The following is a 7551-nucleotide window of genomic DNA, read 5'->3' as shown; positions in this document are numbered from 1 at the left end:
GTCACTAAATATGATTAAAATGTCCGGAAAGTTCAATCGCATGTGTAGTAGAGAGTACGTACGGGATGCCTTTAGCAATATCAGCAGGCTGTATTCACGAGCATAAGTCTTCACAGACAAATATTGACTCCAAACGTTTCCAACACACTGGTGATGCTGCTGCTGATGACGAGGAGAGGGATTTTCATTTTGGATTGGGCGGGCTCGAACTGTCTTCATGCCTATCCCTATCTCCCTAAGTACAGATCACTTAACACTGGCGCTACACTCGCACCAATACACACACCTTCTGCACAGACGGACAGCTTGTGCAGAAGCAAGGTGTGTGTATTAGTGCGAGTGTAGCTCCAGTGCTAAGTGATCTGTACTTAGCAAAGTGTGATAGGATATTAGGAATAGATTGGGGGCAGGAGTCGTTCATGTGTTCAGATTTGTAGATGACTATCTTGTTCTGTTCCGGAAAAAAGTGGAGTCAGAAAGGGCGGTGTGGAGATTTTCAAAACTAGCGCCTCTGGTTTGAGTTTCACGAGTGAGAACCCGGTGGAGGGTGGTTTGCAGTTTTTGGATCTGAAGTTGGCACTTCTCCCGTTGCATGTACGTTGGGCATACTGTCCTAGGGCGAAAAAAGGTGTTTTGCCTTATGACTCTAACCACTCCAAGATTATTAAGAGGGTGATAGCCACAACTTGTCTGAACGCGGCCTTAACAAACTCTTGTACGCTAGCCGACAGCTTCAGGCTACAAGTGAGGAAGCTGGAGGAAGAAGGTTTCCCCTGTGAGATCAATAAAGGGGTGGTAGAGGGCTTGCTAAAGAAGTTTCGTGGAGAGGGGAAGATGGAAGATAGGGGCAAGCCAGATAAGAGACAAGTGGTGATACCGTATATACATAACGTTAGCCATAACATAAAAAAGGTGGGGGAAAAGCATGGCATTTCAGTTCTTCTTTCAGCTCCACAGAAATTAAGCAAGCTATGTGGGAGGGTGGAATGGGGAGACACACGGGTAGATATCTGTCAGAAAAAGCACGCAACAAAATACGTAGGATGCAGAGTGGGTGTTGTGTACATAATTCCTCTGTTTTGTGGGAGGGTATACGTGGGGCATGTCGGGGCGATGCATGAACGAAAGACTGAGGGAACATGCCCTGTCATTAAGGTCAACCCCCTTTGGCGATCTCGCGGTGCATTGCAGTAGGTGTGAGTGTTTACCCTATTTAGACAATACCGTGATCTTGGCACGAAACAAAAATAGAAAGACAAGAGAGATAATGGAAGCGTTCTTTATTTCCGAGTGTGACGAAGGTACATGTGTAAGTGCCCCATCGATAATCCTGTTTGAATCGAAGTTATCGTTTTTACGATCACGCACGGTGTAAGAGTACGAAATGTGATAAGCGGCGGTTGGAACTGAATCGGATGTGTGCCTTGTTGGTTTCGCGGTACGTGTGTTTTTCCAATATTAAACCAGTTGCAAGTATCGCTCTGTGGTGTGTGTCTCTCCTACTCGTCCGTCGTTTTTAACGCTTTTAACCCCTAAACATGTTAAACCAACTAGCCCAAATCCAAACCCTTCTGTCTTTGTTTTCTTTGCTTTCGACGGGTGACCGCGATCCTCCCATGCAGGCACCCCGCGGCAAAGACGTTGTCCCTTCCGCGAAGGGGGCATTTTGTTTTGTGTGTGCGCGTGTTTTGTTGTGTGCTCCAGCGTCCCAGAGGGTACGCTGGGGACGATCGAGTTTCGGGCCAGGAGCTCTGGCGTGGCACCAGTCTGTCTGAAACCCAAGGCTGTGACAATGTTACGGAGCTGTCTGCCGTGGCCGTTGCAAACTTGATATACGGCCAGGTCTGCCCTCAGACGAGCATTGGAGGGTTGACGCCACGTGACTTCGACAAAGTTTGAAACTATTGGTTGAAACTTCCCCAAGGGCGAGAAAGTGAGTGCCTTAGAAAGCCTCGGACGAGGCGAGAGAGGACGATTTTAGACTGACTTGGACATCTGTCAGACCTGTTCGATCCGAATATGCCAACGTCTCCTACTTTGTACAAATGTACATAATTTGTAAAATAAATTGGTTCGCCAATGAACTCGCAAAGTCTCCATCGCCTCCTGAGAACTTCAACGACCGTCTGCCTGCCAAACTTTACAGGCCTAAAGTACCACCAACGTACGAACGAACATTGCAATATCTGTAGTTTTAAATATGCTCTCTGCAATGTCTAGAAAAAATTTGTAAGCATAAACAAATAAATAGCATTTCACATCACTGGAGTTTTCTTTCGGCTGCACCACATGTTCAGGAGACTTGGAAGGAGTGCAGCCCCACGCAACAAGTCTGCCAGTCTGGTTTGTTTCATTTGTTAATATTGGGGGGTCATAGATCCAAGTGTCCTCGAAAGTTCTACCGCGTGCAGCTAAAACAATTTTTGGTGTGTAGACTCTGAAGGCGCAAAGGCTGGAGTGTGAATATGATGCATACTTGGTTAGCATATCACATATGTTTATTTCCACTTGATTACATCATTATTGACTATTTTCAAATGGTTCCTTAAAGAGTTCTTTTTGCGACAGTCTCGTGTCGGGCGTTGAGTCGTAGTACCTTGTGCTTCTTGTTGGCGGATGACGCTCCTGGCACGTCGGTGTTCTGTTTGGTCAAGTGGAGACTTTGACTGACTGATGCCACCTTGTGATCATACATCATGTGCCGCCATTGAAATATGATACACTGAAGCTGGATTGGAAACAAACATTGTTGCCAGACATCAAGTCAAGGGTACAGCGAAAGGCACAGTCAAGTAAGCACTACACGCCCGAACTTGCTACATTGACGAAGAAAACTACCAGGAATATTTACAGATAAACAGCAGCCCTGCGATAATATAGTAAAAATAAGAAAACCAGGGAAAGCGGGAAGCATAAAGTAAGGACGATTCAAGTTCGTACCCCGATATCACAGGAAGTATACGCGCAGAAAACGAACGTGAAATTAAAGCTGCAAATTAGGGCCAATGAGATTCATGCCCAATGCTGCTCACACAGGGAACAAAAAACACGTCAAATCAACGTGTCCACTCACAAATCGGCATAAACGTTGGTGACCATGCCTACGAGCAAATGCAAGCATGCGTTTCTGCGTTAGCGTGGCGTTTTCCACACTGCGCGTGCGCGGATCCCAAACTGCATCTTAGATTGGCGGATGGCAGCGACACTCACGTGCAGTTTGGGGCACGCAATGCTAACGAACGTTTTAGTGACACGGACCACACGCACAAACACGCATGCACGCGAAGGTGCATGGCGCGATACGGCGACGTTGCTTAGTTGTGAAGCGTGTTTGCCTAGTCCTATCCGCCCGTGCATCCAAAGTGGTCCCGAAGAGGCATTAAATGGCGTCACGGGAGCCGACCTATCAGGCTGTCGGAGGTCGCGATCTTAACGGTTGCTCGTCGAAATTCCGGCAAAAAGTACGAGCGAACGGGAGTGTCGCTGCTGTCGCGGCGTCCCAATTCCTGGCTTCCCAAGCTTCGGTGGACTGTCCAGAGGAGAGTGACCCGCGGCGGAACGGGCGTCTGCCACAACCACCTGCGCTGCTCTGCGACCGCCAGGATCGCAGTTGGCGACAGCTTGGCACTGCCGTGACCTCATCAGGCAGAAACCGAGGAACCACGTTTGAGGACCCGCCATAATATAGAACGTCGGAGGCCCGTTCCATGCACCATAATACAGCTTCACGAACAAAAAGCGAACGCGCAGAAATATACTCGAAACAATATTAAAGGGAAACATGTACGCATAAGCGCACTAAACCACGCGCCGAGCGGTGCTCGGACCGTCAAAAATGACCGCATCTCCACGTGGTGAATGATGTTGATTGGTGCGAAGCTCTGGCGGTGATTGTCTGCGTAGACGCTGAGCCGCAGCATGCCGAGCCTTTCCTTCGTTTTCATCCATGTCAGAAAGAGAATGTGTGGTATGGAACGTGGTTATATACGCATTTGAGCATTTGACCGCAGCGCCCTCTCGTCTATAACGTTGAGCCAATGCATGCAAAGTTTAACGCGATTATATACGCATTTGACCGCTGCGCCCCCTCCTATATAGACGTTGAGCGGCTACATGCAGCGTTTCATCCATGACATCCCCAGTTCTTGAGTTACTACCACATCTCAGTGCCCCCAACTCGTCCTGCAGTCGTGGCCGAGTGGTTAAGGCGTTAAAGTTAGAAATCCATTGGGGTCTCCCCGCACAGGTTCAGATCCTGTCGACGGCGCAAACATTTTTTTTTCATTTTTTTTTGCCCTACACGAGCATGTGAGCACGTGAGCTCACGAGCACAAGCACGAGCACCAGCAAGATCGATGTGAGCACGGACGCGGGACGGACAAGGATAGACCCTAAAGGTGTATCCACACGACGGACTGGGCCGCGGACCGATTGATCACGTGATCACGTGATGCGCGGCCCGCGGGCCGCCCGGCTGCAATGAGCATCCACACGGCGGACCAAAAGAGCAGACGACAGAGTGAACGGGCCGGTCTAACCCTCGACCTCACAGCTCCGCCAAACGCATGCAGCGAGCTGCTTTGAGGCTATTTGTAAGGAGCCAAGATGGAGGTTGAACGAAAGAGACGTTTGGCTGCCGTGGTCCTGGCGTTGACTATTGAGGACGAGGAGGACTTAAGTGAACCGAAAAAGCCATAGGGACATCTTTAGATAATTATTTGAGTAGTCGTCGCGACTATTGTCCCACAGAGCGGGGAATGGCTCCATGAGCGCGGTGAAGTAAAAAGTTGCATCGTCGCACAACAAAAGGTTCGTCTTCTTCGTCTTCAACAGTTAGCGCCAAAAGAGAACGACTTTGGCTTTGGATTTCAATCCAAACAACAAAATTCAGCTTGTTGCCAGACTTAGCGCTTCAATTATACTAAAAACGCCGCGGTCCGCCGCCAAGGTCCGGGCGAGAAAGTCGCTTGGCATTTCTCAGAAGCGCGGGCCGCGGACCGCCGGCGGACCTCAAAGAACGGTGACGTAAGATCACGTGATGCGCGGCCCGCGGACCAAAACAGCAATTTGATCAGTCGTGTGGATACACCTTAAAGAGCTTCGTTCCTAAAACATTCTGCTTGCACACGGACTGCTTGCACACGGACAAAGATTTGCGAGAGAATGCGGACGACCTCGGTTAGGACAACAAACGTCCAGGGAGTCCTTCGCTCGCCATCATTCCATCATTCAGTCTCAGCGGAACGACAAAGCAATCGAAAAAAAAAGTAAAGCGCGCTGTAATCGAAATAAACAAAGGAACAGGGCCACGCACGGACAATGAATGCATAAGGGGTGTTTTGAACAAATTGTTCACTGGAATCACGCCCAACGGCGGCTCGCAAAGGCAAAGACACCCAATACGAAAGTGCCACAGAGAGCATGAGAGATCAGTGATGTGATTGCTGCGCCAATTGCGCCAAACTGCGCCAAGGGGCTAACCCTGCTACATCCTGCTACATTTTGCCGAAATATCGGTAATCTGCGCCAAGCCTGCGCCAAAGGACCAATTTCGGTCGCCTTTCAAAACCGAAACTAAACTGAGTACCGTAATTGAGCATGCGTGAGCTACGTGGCGCAAGCGACTGCCCGACAGAAAGTATGCTGCATCAATCGTCCATCTGGTCTCGCATGGTTTTTCCCGCCGTTCCTCATTTCGCGCTCTCGTGGGTCTCGTCTCGCATCCTCTTGAAAATATTTTAACTATAGATGCAAGCGTATATGGACGCCCGACGCTAGCTTGCCGGGTACCAGCCATGCCGTCATGTTGTAAAACTAAACCACGTTTTTGCGCATTGGGAGTTACTTGTGACCTGAAGCACTCGCTTCTGAAAGAAACGGCCGTGGCAAAACTATTTCTGGTCCCTGCCTTCCAGTCACCGTGGTTATGACGTCGGATGTTCCCGTCCACACATTGCTGCAGATATGGCGCTTGCTGAAATGAAACGTAAGGACTGCTGCAGGGTAATAAGCAATCCTGTCCTTGTTAAAATTAAACGCTACTACAAAAATCCCTCTAGCTCAAAGACTGTTGTGTCGAAGTACTGTTTACCTAGGTTTCTCTCGTTGGGATTTCTTTTGAGAGGAACCCCGGTACGTGAAAAGTCTGTCGCAAAAGAAAGTTTAAGACAAATTAGCTAAAGCAAAAGAAAAGGCAATGTCTGCATGCTGAACCCGCACAGCGCGCTTGTTTATCTTGAGTTCAGTTGTTGCACAATGCGCTCCAAGAACTTTTTGTCCCTGACTCGCGATGTCTTGGATTGATGCGCTCAGGTTCGTTTTTTTTATTAGATTTATTGTCCTTGTTTTGCTTGCGCTTTTTAACCTTTTAAATTAGCTTATGCCTTGCATACTGGCCTGGCAAGCACGGGCCGCTAAACTGTTTTTCTTTTTTCTTTTTTTTTATGCTGGATTGTTACATTTTGCATGGGGCTCACAATTTTGGGGACCAGATGGCGACGGAGCTGAGTGGCAGAGTTTCGGTTTCGATCGAACGGCCGTCTCCGCTCGCATAACGAAGCGCGTGCAACTGCAAGCTGCCGAAGTTGCCCTCACGTGCATGCGAACATAATTGCACGACAGAGGTACCAGCTGGGACGCTTGCAATCCATTGCTTTACATTTGCTTGCTGACAAAAATCTGGCATGTCGGGAACCAGTGAAACGGTGGGAGACGTTGTGGAATTTCTCGGCAACGCCTACAGCACTGTACACTTGTGGGATGTCTCAACGTCTCTTTAGAGACATTGAAAGTGGACATTCATTACTTGCCGAAAGCTAAGCGAGGATTGCAGCAGCCTTGCAGAAAGTTTCAAAAAGCAAAAGGAAAAGCACCCACCGTTCGGACTGTACCTTTTTCATGTGTACAGTTTCGTATTGTGTTGGAGTAGTTACGTGTTTCATCACTTGGATACTGCTTCAATTTATTATATTATATAACTAGTGAAGTTTATGCTTTCATATTTACTGCTAAGCTGGTCATTTTCAAATAAATTTAATATGTGCAATTTGGTTCTTATTTATCTATAGCAGGTACATATATATATATATATATATATATATATATATATATATATATATATATATGTCATTTAACTGAAGCATTGCAAAATATGTTGTGTCATTAGCATTTCAGTTAACAACTTGAAAGACTCCCAGGTCGTCTAACTTGTCAATAATTTGTTTATTGTGGCGAGCAAAGTGCCCTTCCTTTGTCCAGCACTTAAAACAAATATTTTTTTTTTTTATTTTTATAAACAAATTTGCTCCAAAAGACACTTTTTGCTGCATCGAAACACTGCTTTGGCTGCTCCAAAAGCCACTTTTGCTGCTCCAAAACACAGTTTTGGCTGCTCCAAAGGCCACTTTTGCGGCTCCAAAACACTGTCTTGGCTGCTCCAAAATGTGCTCCAAAATGGCTTAGGCCGATCACATCACTGAGAGATGAATCGGCGAAGAAAATTAATATAGTCGAATCCGAAGATCTTCAACGGTTGTGGGAATCGCGAATGCA

This window comes from Ixodes scapularis, unplaced genomic scaffold, assembly GCF_016920785.2.
Source record: "Ixodes scapularis isolate PalLabHiFi unplaced genomic scaffold, ASM1692078v2 PGA_scaffold0__279_contigs__length_252992795, whole genome shotgun sequence".
NCBI classification, from domain to species: domain Eukaryota; kingdom Metazoa; phylum Arthropoda; class Arachnida; order Ixodida; family Ixodidae; genus Ixodes; species Ixodes scapularis.
The sequence above is the reverse complement of the archived record's forward strand: the minus strand, read 5'-3'. Positions refer to the sequence as shown.